The following is a 14,255-nucleotide window of genomic DNA, read 5'->3' on the forward strand; positions in this document are numbered from 1 at the left end:
GTGTTAGTTTTAAATGATCAATTACTGAAAATGTTAAATCCAAGTTGTTTATTTAGCCAAATATGGTGGAGGTCCACAGGCAAAAGTCATTCTGCAAAATGATCTACCACATGCACACAGTAAATGCAGTCTGTTGTTGGGTTAAACATGATTAAAGAAATATATATTATTTTATTTTTAAAATGCTAAGGTGGCCATTCCAAGCATTACAGAATTAGGGTGTACACTTAACAGAATTTAAGCAATCCTCTCACTCTCAATCCTACATAACATCAGTGACCTGCAGATTTTCAGATTTAATCAAATGCCCTTCTATATTTGTTTCTCTTTCCTATTCTGAAAAGATTGGACTATATACTATACCATTCTAAATATCAGCTAGCAAATTATTGGCAAACAGGTTTGTCAATCAATTAATCGGCCCTGTTACAATACTTACCCTATTAATAGTTCACCAAAAAATAGAAATTCTCATCATTTACTGACCCTCATGCTATTCAAAACCTGTATCACTTTTAGTTCATGGAACACAAAAGGAGAAGATAGACAGAATGATAGACTGTAGACAGAATGTAGATTCACTACATCTTTTTTTCTTCTTCAAAAAACTATCCCTTTAACATATATGGTCCTTTTTTTTTCTCAGTTAACTCTATCTGGTTGACATAAAAGCCACTCTCATGTGACAGTGAGGGAGCTCCAGCATGTGCCAATCCACAAACTGTGTGGCTTAGCTGTTACCTTGCAATGCAATGGCCATCGTGTGCCTTTTACAGCTTACTTCCTTCATGGACCACCAGGACTCCCTGACCAAAGCTCTTATTTCTCTTGTCATCATATGCACACCTATTTGTATTTCTGGCAACTGTGGGCTACTGAAAGTCTTCTGTGTCTCTGCCTGCTCCCTGGCTCCAATTCTGCCACCTTGAGGTTTGGGGTTGTGGGGCCTTGGTCATGTTACCCTCTTTTTACTAAAGCTGAGCGCAGTGTGGCTGCACGATTAGCTGTGGAGCACATCAACAAGGATCTTCCTCCCACAGGGCATCACATTAGATTATGTCATCCTGGAGGAAGAATGTGAGACATCACAGTCCTTTGCACATTTTCTTGGTTACTATACACAGGCGTCTGGGTTTATTGGCCCAATTAACCCAGGCTACTGTGAAACTGCCTCTCTCCTTGGAAAGAGTTGGAATAAAGCAGAGTTTTCCTGGTCCTGCATTGGATGACATCCGTAGATACACTACTTTCGACCACACCATGCCCCTCCCGACCCTTGTGCTGCTGAGCTTCATGTGACACTTTCGCTGGGCACATGTGGGCATCATTTCATCAGCTGAGGATGTCTGGGAAGAGATGGGCATCAAGCTGGCCAATGCCCTGCAGAGTCATGGAATGCCAGTTTGCATAGAGGTATCGATTAGTAATGAACACACCAGTGTGTGGAAGACACTAGCAAAAGTCAAGAAGGTGGGGGGTCTCCTCTGTGAGTTTTAAACACTGTTAATTTTGGTTCATTCAAGTCCATAGTAACTTTTAAAAATAATGTTATGATGTAATGACAATTTGTGTGCTCATATTTAAAGCTGTAATAGTTACTTTTGTTTTTCCATGGAAGTGCCATTTTATTCCATAATTTGTATTTCAAATGCTTTGATAATGATACTTTTTCAGTATATATTTACAATAAGACACTACAAAACAATGGCTTATTTGTAGGCCTACATAACTTTGAAACCATTGCATCTTTCTTTATCGCAAATATGGATACATTTGAGTATGCTTTCAGCTACTAATAAGTGTATAGTACTTTCAGCTCAGTTTAATCAATTCCACGTTGATTTCTGCAGATCTGCTAAAATCATTGCAGAAAATGCAAATGAAAAAAGAATAAGAAGAAAAGATTCCATCTTGGTCACATAAGCCTTTGTGAACTTTTCTACCTGTTTTCACTTTTTACCTTTGTTTGCAGTGGTCATTCTCTGCATGCATTCAGTACTGATTGGTGGAGGAGCGCAGAAGTTCCTATTGGAAACAGCTTATGATATGCTGATGTCAGACGGCTCATTGGTGTTTGTACCATATGATATCCTCTTTTACAATCTTCCCTTTCAGCACATGGTCCTTCCAACCCTACGCCACAACAGCAAGCTATTACGAGCCTATGATGCCATGCTCACCATCACTATTGAGTCTTAATGTTAATGATTAAATGAATCACTCGTTTTACTGCAGAAATGGCCAGTGAAAGTATCAGTACACTAATCAGAAGATTTGTAAAAAAGATTTCTTGGTAAACAAATTCAAAAGACTTGAGTTAAAATCCCTTTAATCTCACACCCCCATTAAATCCAACCAACACCCCACCCACACACACACAAAGACATTCACACACCATAATAAGTAATACTTTTGAAAAAATGTTAACCCTTTTTCGCGGCTTTTCCGCGACTGCAGTGCCTTTGCCATAGTAACGGAGTACTGTTCTTGCGGCAGCTTGGAAGATCTGTTGCTAAATGAAGACGTCAAACTGGACTGGATATTCAAGTCCTCTCTCATTCTGGACCTCATCAAGGTGCTGTTACTATGAGACCAAAAATGTGATTGGTTGAATTTCAGGTTGAAGTTGTTTTTTAAAATGTATGGATTTATGGAAATTAGCAAACATTTTTAATGTCTTCAGAATCAAATTATTTGTCACAAAAAGGGACAATGAATTATTTTAATTATTGACCATTAAAGTAAAATTATAAAAATATATTTAATTGTACAAGATCCCTTATTTGAGTGTACAGTATGTATCTATATGTACTGAAGACCAACATGTAATGGAAGGCCCATCTGCAAGATTGGAGAAATATACCATCCGTTGTTCCTGGGAGGCTACTCTGCCTTACAGGCTCCATTTGGTTAGGATTAAGTTGAGGGCAGGGTTATAGCATCTTCTGACAACCAGGAACAAACCCTGTGTGCAATTGGCACCCCATCTCTGAGTCCCAACCAATCCTTTGGAAGTGCACATGGGCCCATGAACTTACAAATTTGACTACAAATAACAAAGGTGTTTTAGACTTCTGTGTTTCATTATAGCAATCTTGTGACATTTGTGCCTCACACAAACCCATGGTCATTTGATTTGGCCTGGATTTGCAGTTACATGAACATCACATGTAATATTGAGTGTGTGTCTGTGGCATGCAGGGTATGAAATATCTTAACCATAGGAACGTCTGTCATGGAAGGCTTAAATCCAGGAACTGTGTGGGCGTTTCGTGCTCAAAGTCTCATGACTGCTATGCTCCATGTTCTTATTCTCCTATATACTTAGAATGTTCATGTGTGTATTTAACCATGCAGACCTTCTGTGGACTGCTCCTGAGAGCTTGAGAGGGTCCCACCCTGGTTTGTATGGCAGTCAACCTGCTGATGTGTACAGTTTCTCTATCATCATGCAAGAGTTGATAATGCGAGGGCCTCCATTATGCATGCTAGAGCAGTCTGTTGATGTAAACTAATTTGCTATCAAATCTGCAATCACTATTGAATGACTATATTGATAGGCTGTTGTGACATATCAGCAAGACTTATATATTGTCCAGGCCAAATACATCTGTTTTTACTACTCTTTATGATACCTTTACAATGTCTAAGCCGTCAATACTTCTGGATCATAAAGAAATTATCCAAAAGGATCCGGAAGCCTCCTCCAATGTGCCAACCAATTGTGTTGCCAGACCATGCTCCAATGGAGTGCATTCAGTAACCAGAGCGAAGACATACATTTGATGAAATCTTTGACCAGGTGCCCACTATCAACACTGCTAAACCATTTTGTAGTCACACAACAGTCACTCTTACAGTAAATTAACAGTCATGTTCGTTCTAAGAAATGTTTTCTATTTAGCTGCCAATTCAAGACAAGAATAACCAAATAGTGGTGAAATATAAAGATTAAAATCACTCAAGAGAACAGTGTCTTTTTCCCATTCTCTGCATCTGTCCGTCATGTGTCTTCAATTTCTCTACAGTTCAAAAATGTTAACAAAGGGAAGAAGACCAACATCATAGACTCCATGTTGTGAATGTTGGAACAAATAGAGAAGCAAAAGACTGAGAATCTCCTCACAAAAATGTTGCCTCCGTAAGAGACAGACGCACTTTCACAGTAAAGACTTTACCATCATACTAAGCACAGACATGATTTAAGATAAATAAACTGTGAAGAAGTGTCATTCACACATACAAATTAACCCTCATGTTCTAAGGTCCTTTTAACAGCATTTATTAATCTTTGTTAATAAAATACAATTGTTTATTGTTAGTTCATTTTAGTTCATAGTGCATTAGCTAATCTTCACAAATACAACTTTTGATAAAAAAAAAGTATTATTCATGTTAAAGGTACATTAACCAAGATTAATAAATGCTGGTTTTAATAATTTTCATTGTTAGTTTATGTTAACTAATATAGTTTACTAATGTTAACAAATTGAACCTTAAATGTAAAGTGTTACCAACATATTTTACATTTAAGTATTATAACTTGTCCTAATCTCATGAGAACTGATTATGAGCAGTGTTATATTAGATATCAATCACATTTCTGAAATGTACATGAGCACTTAGTGACACAAAAGCTTCAATAATCTGTCAACAGGGATTTGATCACATCAGATGAATGCATTTAAAGAATTTGAATGGGGGAATAAGAGGTTTGCTTTTAATTTTGTGATGAACTATTACCATTCTTACACACAGATCATGGGGGTCTATGTGATCCCAAACATAGAGACAGTAAAGTCAACCTCAACAGACCATGAGAGTTCATTTCAGTTTTCAAGCACTAGAAGTTGAATTACTTTTTTTAAATTCTCTGAACTCTGAATTTTTGGTCTCTAGATCAGTGGCTGAGGCTTTAAAGCTTGGCACTGTAGTCGAACCAGAGTATTTTGACAGTGTCAGTCTCTACTTCAGTGATATTGTTGGCTTCACCACAATCTCAGCCAATAGCGAGCCCACTGAGGTGGTTGACCGTTTCATTGACCTTTATACTCTGTTTGATACTGTCATTGGCAATCCAGATGTCGAAGATAACACCAGAAATATAATCTTATCATATATTAAATTGCTTTGCTTTAAAGGATGTAATGGCTGTTTAAGCAAAAAGGTGTTTGGGTGTTGCTCAGACATAATTGCTTGGCTTCCACAGAATGTCCTTTATGTTGCTGTAATCATGCAAAATCATTGTCCTAAGAATCATAAATACTTTCAGTAAACGAATGAATGTCTCTGTTGCCGCAGGAGGAAACTATAGGTGATGCTTACATGGTGGCATCAGGCGTGCCTATGCCCAGGGCTGGATTTGTAATCTGGCATATCAGGCATTTCCCGGTGGGCTGATGCACTTTGGCCAGTCCGCCCCATCGGGAGAACCGGGACCAAGCGGAAATAAGCCGCCGCGTTATGCAGAACAGGCCACAAAATGCCGCCTCGATATGCCGAAGGGGGGCAACCATATGCAGAAAAGGACAGTGCATACACTTTTGAGCCAGTTTCTTTGTAAAATCCCAGGCCGATTTCTCTTCCCAGCCCACCCCTGCCCATGCCCAATGGGAACCGACATGCAGCAGAGATTGCAAATATGGCTCTGGACATCTTAAGTGCTGTAGGCACCTTTAAAATGAGACATGTCTGATGTACTGGTTTGCATATGAATATGACTTCATACAGGTCAGACTGATCGAAGCAATTTGGTTTAAGATTAAATTTAGACTACTGTATCCTTTTTCTTTAACATGCCATCTATGTGGTCTTACTAGGTCCCAGTGTAGCTGGTGTAGTGGGTTTGACCATGTCGCGGTACGGTCTGTTAGGGGACACAGTCAATACTGCTTCTAGAATGGAGTCCACAGGAATGCACAAGTCTATGAAAATGTATTTCACCACTAAAACAAACAACTGTATTTCAGACTTTAGTCTATAGTATTAGAGATTCTTAAGAATATTCCAAGATAAATACAAGTTAAGCTTTAATAAAATGGCATTTGTGGCATAGTGTTGATTACTGCAAAAATGTATTTAAAAAAAAATAATAATATTGGCTTCAGTGAGCTTCAAAGTATAGCCACAAGATGCATGTTAACATCATTGTGATGAGTGATAAAATTGCTTACTAACATTTTGTGTAATGTTAATCCAATTTTACAACCACGTTGCCATAAACCCTGAAATGACCATAAAACGGTCATTTAAAACAAATTCACAATCTCAAATAATACACCACTTTTAACAGAAAAACTAATAATTGTAATTGCTAAATAAAAGTAATTTTCTAAAATTAAGCTTACCATTTGTGCCTTTAAAACAAATTGGGCACCATTCACTTCCATTGTAAATGCCTTTAATCTCCATTTCTGCTTTTTTATATATAAAGAAAATTAGGGACAAATGGTGGTAATTAACATTGTGTCACAGTTTGAGGCAGAGATGAGACAATGGATCTTTAAAAGCATGCTTTTAATGAAGATGGAGATACAAATGTGTACAAATACAAAGAACCATATAATCTATCAACTAAAACACAGAAACATACTAGGAAACATGCTAACATATGACCGGACCATGATAGAGAAAAACTAGAGGGTGTGTGCGTGCATATATATATATATATATATATATATATATATTGTTGTGTTCTTCTGTGCATACTGGACAGTAGGTGGCGTTAGAGGTTCCTTATTTAAGAATCTCCTTCATTCTTTCTTACTAAGGATATAACAAATTGGCGACGAGGTATTTTTTTGACGATGGCAGCTGTTTCTACATTTCCCACGCCATTTTTGCCATGTCCTGGAGAACCAACTATTCCTTTCGGCACGTGGCTACGGATGTTCCGGAATTATTTGCTGGTTGTTGGTGCATCTGGAGATGCATGGCCGGTCGAGCGCAAACGAGCACTACTGCTACATTGTCTGGGGACTGAAGGACAAAGATTGTTCTATTCCTTGCCGAATCAAGGTGCTTCGATGGAAGATGCGATTGCGGCCTTGGAAGCGCATTTTACCCCCCGAAGGAACATAGTGGCTGAGCGCCACGCTTTCAGGAAACGTGTTCAGGCACCAGGGGAAACTATAATTCAGTACGTAGCTGCTTTACGGGACTTAGCAGTTACTTGTGACTTTGCAGCTACTCTGGACGAAATGTTGCGTGACCAGTTAGTGGAGCATGTGTCCAGTCATCGGATTCGTGAGAGACTGCTTTTGGAATCTGATTTGACTCTGGAAAAAGCCATTACTATTGCCACCCAAACAGAAGCTGCTGGTGAACAAGCCAAATTATTATCAAATACTCGTTCTGTTCCTGTGCAAGTAATACATGCAAAGCCTTCACCTGCAGCTGGACGTTTCCGTCGTAGACCACCTTTTAAGCCACCGTCTACAAAGCGTTCTTCAAAGCCTTCGTCAACTACTGCACCTGCTTCGTCCTCTCGTGAATGCTATCGCTGTGGATCTCAGAAACACCTTGCAAATGATAGTAGTTGTCCTGCTGTATCGGCACAGTGTAATAACTGTCAAAAGATGGGACATTATTCGCGGGTGTGTCGTTCGGGACAAGCTTGCTCAGTGCGTGAAATTGACTTGCCTGAAGTTCAGATTCTTTATATGCATGACTCACTAACGGATAAAATTCAGTGCACTACTCTTATTGCAACCGTAACTACGTCTGTGCCTATCGAGCTTATTGTGGATTCTGGGTCATCTGTTTCTATCTTGCCGAAAATTGTGTATGACACACACTTCAAGGAGACGCGTTGCTGCCACCTTCATTGAAACTAGTGACATATTCTCGTGCTCCGATTCCTGTACTTGGCTGCTTACCTGTCACTGTCTCTAAGGATGACATCACCTGCTCTACGTCATTCTTTGTGGTGGAATCTGGCACAGCTCTGCTCGGCATGGATCTTATTAATGGGTTACGTCTCCGGTTTGAAGGCAATTCAATTTTGCCAGAGCAGTCTTCAACTCCTGTGCTTCGATTGTCTGCGTTGACGCCTTCTGCTTTGGGATGTGCAAAAGGCTTTGTTCACAAAGTAAAGACTTCTCCAGCTGTTGCTCCTGTGCGCCAGAAACTTCGCCGCTTACCGTTGTCTGTTAGAGCCGCAGTCAGTGAGGAAATTCAGCACCTTCTCGAGTCTGACATTATCGAGAGAGTGGACGCTTCACCGTGGGTCTCCCTGATTGTGGTAGTACAGAAAAAGTCGGGTGCCATTCGAATGTGCGTGGATCTGCGAGAACCCAACAAGGCTGTAGTTACAGATAGCTACCCACTACCAGACATTGATGAATTGTTGTCTTTGTTAAGGGGAGCGTCTGTATTTTCCACTATTGATTTGGAGAGTGCTTATTTTCAGTTGCTCTTACATGAGGAGAGCCACGATCTGACCGCCTTCATTACTCACGAAGGACTTTTCAGATTTTGCCGTGTACCGTACAGACTTGCTTCAGCACCTTCTGCTTTTCAGAAAATGTTGGCAACAGTTTTGCAGGGACTTCCAAATGTTGCCAATTACCTTGATGATATTATTCTCTGGGGACAGACGCAAACTGAACACGATCACACGCTTAAAGCCGTTATTCAGCGCTTACAAGATGCTGGACTGAAGCTGAATCAATCGAAATGTCAGTTTAACAAAACCAGTCTGCGCTTTCTGGGTCATATGGTGAACGCGCAAGGAATTCAACCTGATGAGGATCACCTTTCTGCCATTCTTCATGCACCAGCTCCAAAAGATGCTCCTCAACTCCGTTCTTTCATCGGGCTACTATCGTGGTACAATAAGTTTATTCCTAACTTTACCACTGTAGTTGAACCCCTGCGTGCGTGCATCAGGCAGGGTTCAGATTTCGTCTGGTCGGAGGAAGCTCAGCAATGCTTTGATGCTGTAAAAAAGTTGCTCATTGACAGTCCTGCACTTTCATCGTTCGACCCAGATTTGCCTACGGTGGTATCTACAGATGCCTCTGACTATGGTCTGGGCGCTGTTCTTGCTCAAGTTCATGAGAACAAGACTGAGCGCATTGTCGCTTTTGCGTCCCGGACATTGTCACCTGCTGAACGCAAGTACTCAACTATTGAAAAGGAAGCACTTGCATGTGTATGGGCCGTTGAAAAGTGGCGAACCTACTTGTGGGGTCGTAAATTCCTCCTGCGGATGGACCACCAAGCGTTAACTGTGCTCCTCTCATCCAAAGGTACTGATCGCGCCGGAATGCGCATTGCGCGCTGGGCAGCGCGGTTACTGTGCTTTAACTATGATGTGATGTACCGGCCTGGGGCTAAAAATTGCACTGCTGACTGTCTGTCTCGTCTGCCTTTACCTGCTTCGGATGAAGACTGCATGGATGCTGAACCTGAGTTTGTGGCGTTTATGTCTCCTGCAATGTCAGCTCTGTCACCTGCTGAGTTTGCTTCTGCTTCCGCGACGTGCTCTGAACTGAGTGCATTACGCATACAAATTGCTCGCGGTTGGCCTTCCTCTTCAACTTCTGTGGATAATATGCTACGTCCTTACTTCAAACTACGTGATGAACTGAGTGTGCAGCACGATTATGTGTTCAGAGGATCACGTCTGGTTGTACCTGTCGCGCTGAGGCACACATTGGTGAGGTTAGCTCATGAAGGCCACCAGGGAATTGTGCGCACAAAACAACGCCTTCGTAAACAGTACTGGTGGCCAGGCATAGATTGTCTGGTTAAAGAGCATATACAGACCTGTCAAATGTGTCTGTCCTCTGACAAGACTGCCAACACCTCTGCTGCGCCGCTGCAGCCAGTGCCTTTTCCGTCTGTACCGTGGGAAAAGGTAGCTATAGATGTGGTTGGTCCATTTGAAACCGCTGTATGGGACTGTCGTTATGCGCTGACATTGATTTGATTATCACAGTAAGTGGCCTGAAGTCGCTTTCACCGCTTCCATCACTACTCGCAATGTTACCACCTTCTTGTCATCTACGTGTTTAGTAGATACGGGAATCCATGTACTCTCGTGTCTGATAATGGAACGCAATTTACGTCAGCAGAATTTGCTATGTTCCTAAAAGAGAGAAACATTCAACACATACGTACTTCTTTGTACCACCCTGCCGCGAATGGAGCTGTCGAACGATTTCATCGCGTGTTGAAAGGCTGCATTCAGTCTGCTGTTCTGGAAACTAAGCCGTGGAAACCTGCAGTCACGGAATTTCTCCAAGTGTATCGTGCTACACCACATTCTGCCACAGGACTATCCCCATTTGAGTTGCTTCATGGCAGAAGGATGTGAACGCGTCTTAATGTTCTTCCTCCTCTCACAACGCGCCAGGATGCGCCTGCGCTTCTGCAGCGAGTTTCTTTGAAACAAAAGAAAATGAAAGCATACACTGACTCCAGACGTGTAGCTCGCACTCCTGATTTCAAAGTGGGAGATTGGGTGCGTGTGCGCATTCCAACTCATGTTCCGAAAGCGCATCCGAGGTTTTCCAACCCACGTCAAATTGTGCGTAAACTGGGTGCGTGTACTTACCTGTTATCAGACGGGAAGAACTGGCATGCTTCCCACCTGGCTCGTTCTGTTGCACCTGTTTCGGAGACTACTGACATGGATGCTGTGGACTTGTCATTTCAGTTTCATCCTCCTCTGGCGCCTCAAGTTCCCGAAACTCTTTAAAGGGTGTCTACCCGTGTGAGACGACCTCCTCGTTGGCTGGAAGACTGTGTTACTTAGTCATCTTGCATTGCGTGACTATATAAGGATGAGTAATTCATTAAGTCATCTTGTTGTTGATTTTAATATGGATGCTACATTCTTAGAATTTTAGTAAAACTTATTTTTGTTCTTTAACCTGATTGAGTTAAGTAATTATGTTACATAACCAAGTGAATGCTTTGGTAATTTGGTAACTTTGTTATGGAATTTCCTTTTGTTCTTAAATATCTGTGTAGACAGGTTGCTTTAAGTGATGGGCGAATATGTTGTGTTCTTCTGTGCATACTGGACAGTAGGTGGCGTTAGAGGTTCGGGATATGTGAATATTGAGAATAGGGGAATAAGAGAAGTGAAGCGTTGCACAAGCTATTATCTGTGCTGTACTAGTTTGCTACTGATACTGTTCATTAAAGAATTCCTTATTTAAGAATCTCCTTCATTCTTTCTTACTAAGGATATAACATATATATATATATATATGAGTGTACGCACGCACACAAATGTAGTTCGGGGCAAACGAATAACAGAAGGCCATAAACATATCGAAATAAGTGTACTTACTTATGAACAAAAGCAGTGACTGACTGTGACAGAAGTCGGTGGATCGGAGAGCAAAGGAGGAGCTGGAGGGATGAGGAACCCCGGTGAAGGCGATAGGCTGGAGGACCATGGTGGAGCCAAGGGGACATAGAGCCAAGGTGATGTTGAGGGATGGGAGGGCCAAGGTGGAGTCCAGGGCTCGGAGGGGTCTTGAGGTCAGTTCTTCTGTCATGGTTTGAAGCAGAGATGGGAGACAATTGATCTCTACGCAGGCTTTTAATGAAGGTGATGGAGATAAAAAAAACAATATGGAGAAAAGTAATGAACAAATAATCTATCAACTACAAACACAAGAACATACAAGGAAACATACTGGGTAACTTAAGAACTGGCCATGAGAGTTTAAAAAAAACTAGAGGGTATATATTCAAACTGGTGCTTGATGAGGGAATAGAGAACAAGTGAGGAAGATGGGGAACAGATGGCTGTGATGTGGTTAGTGCAACATGGGAAATGTAGTTTGGGGCAAACTAATAACAGAAATGATAACCATGTCAAAATAAGAGTCCTTATGAACTAAACTGGGACTAACTTTGGCATTATGCCACAAATACTGTTGATTGAGCTTAACTCTATTGAACCTGGAATATTCCATTAAGGCTGAAATTGCTAAAATTGTAAGTAAATGTTTACACATTTTTAATATAATTAGTTAGAATCATAGTTAGATCTATAATAATAATACATACTTCAATAATTTAGTCAATCAATGACTGAAATGATTGTCACTAGCTGTAATATTGTTTTTGCCAGGCAAAGAAATTGTTCTTACACTAATAATATTAGAAAATAAGGTCTTTATAGCGTGCATGTGTGCGTTCATGTGTGTGTGTGTGTGTGTGTGTGTGTGTGTGTGTGTGTGTGTTCGCAGCATATAGAATCCATGTCCACTCCAGTACAGTGAGGATCTTGTTGGAGTTGAAATTGGGTTACAAAGTAGAGTTGAGAGCCAGGACTGAACTCAAAGTGAGCTCTGTATTAATCCATAAGACAAATTAAAAGGTTTTATTTTTTTTCGTATTCGGTATAACATGAACCTCATTTCCACCTGTTTTACAAGTTAAAGTCAGCTTAAAATCAAAGCTTCTCCCACTGCATTTTCCAGGTTTAATTTTTATCAAAATAGAATAAATTGCTCTGCCTCTGAAACAACTTTTTAGCTGATGTGACAAATACCTATTACTCAAACCTTTGCTGTTATGTAACACCAATGTTTAATCATCTGTCTCCTCTCTTCTCTACAAGGTAAAGGTATAGAAGAAACCTACTGGCTGATCGGGAGGGACAGCTTCATCGAACCTCTCTCTGTGCCACCTGTACTCAAGTCAGGGTAAGGACAGGCCTTTCTGTGGCCTGTGTCCTTTACCCGGAAACCGGAAGCACAGCTTGCAAAGAAGAAAAACTTTACTGGATGTTACGCATGGAGAATGTATAACATTACTTTTTATGGCAGAGAGGCAGGAGGGGGAAAGGGTGGGGGTGTCAAGACAGGGGGGTAAAAAGCCATTGTGTGAGGCTATTGCCATTTTTTTCCATTTTGGTTGGGTACCATTCTCCAACAATTAACAAAACTCTTCTGCTTTCAAGTAGTGTTTCTTAAATATAATATATTATCCTACTGTTTTGGCTTCATAGAATTTCTATGTATATATGTAATTGTCAGTTCAAGCAAACTTGAACGTCTCTTAAATGAATGCAATTAACCTTTTTACCATAGTAACCCTTAAAGTGATAGTTCACCCCAAAAAATGAATTCTGTCATCATTTACTCAATTTGTTGATGTCCAAACCAGTTTTCTTTCTTTCTTGAACTCAAAAGAAGATAGATGGAATATTAGGCTCAGCCATCATTCACATTTGTACCATATTTTTACAATGAAAGTGAATGGTGACTGAGGCTGTCTGTCCCTAACATTCTACCTAATATCTCCCTTTGTAACAGAAAAAGTAAGTCATACGTGTTTGGGGCAACATGAGAGACTTTTAATTTGAGTAAATGATTCCTTAACACAAAATAAAATATATTATGTGTGATTTGGTGATATCATAATTTCTGGTAACTTTGTACACCTTCAGATATTTTTGGTCTTGTAGATTTGTGACTTGCCAAAGATAATCGTTATAAAAGTTCTCTCCTTTCAGATTAGATGGCATTCCTCAGATATGGATAGCCAGCTTTTTCAAAAAGGATCATAGGCTATGTTTAGCACGCTGTTATGTTTCTGTTTGCGTGTTCTGTCATTCTCTGAATGTCTTGTTTTTTCTCAGTGTTTCATGTATGATGTCTTAACGTAGAGCTTAAAAAACGATATATTCAGTGTTTTGCTGTCCCAACTCACATAATGAAAACATTTTTAATGATGATGAGGTAAACTAAGGCTGGTGTTCATTCTCTGTTTTTGTGTCTTACAGATGTGAATCCAAAGATTTTAAGGTGATGCTTCAAAAAGCCATGAGGAAGATCTCCACTGTGCGTCAGGTGGCTCAACTCACTCTTTGTGATGAGGGCAATGTCATGATCCACCAACATTGACAAATTTTAAGAGCACCAAGAGCTCATTCTTACTTCTCAGCACTTGATGAGGCAAGCTTGTGTGAACTGTTAAAGATATTACTTTTTGTTTTCTATTGCAGAAATTCAGACCTTTTGATGGGACATTCCTTATGAAGAATCTTTCAATGTATTAAACCATATTAAACATACATAGCACTTCATCTTTTATGAGAGATACCTCCAATTTGGAGCCTTGGTATTCCACCTTTTCAGATATAGCTGAAAGAACGAATATACACTGGCAGCCAAAAGTTTGGTATGATGTACAGAGTTTGCTCTTATGGAAAGAAATTGGTACTTTTTGTGGCATTCAGCTGATCACAATGTATCGTCAGGACATTAATAACTGAAACATTA

At 40.3% G+C, this 14,255-nt stretch overlaps 1 pseudogene; it reads left to right on the plus strand.

The window, feature by feature from the left end:
• Positions 1-747: 747 nt before the first annotated feature.
• LOC127645519 (retinal guanylyl cyclase 2-like) lies at positions 748-13,877 on the plus strand (annotated as a pseudogene).
• The last annotated feature ends 378 nt before the right edge of the window (positions 13,878-14,255 follow it).

The sequence above is a fragment of the Xyrauchen texanus genome, chromosome 1 (assembly GCF_025860055.1).
Source record: "Xyrauchen texanus isolate HMW12.3.18 chromosome 1, RBS_HiC_50CHRs, whole genome shotgun sequence".
Taxonomy (NCBI): domain Eukaryota; kingdom Metazoa; phylum Chordata; class Actinopteri; order Cypriniformes; family Catostomidae; genus Xyrauchen; species Xyrauchen texanus.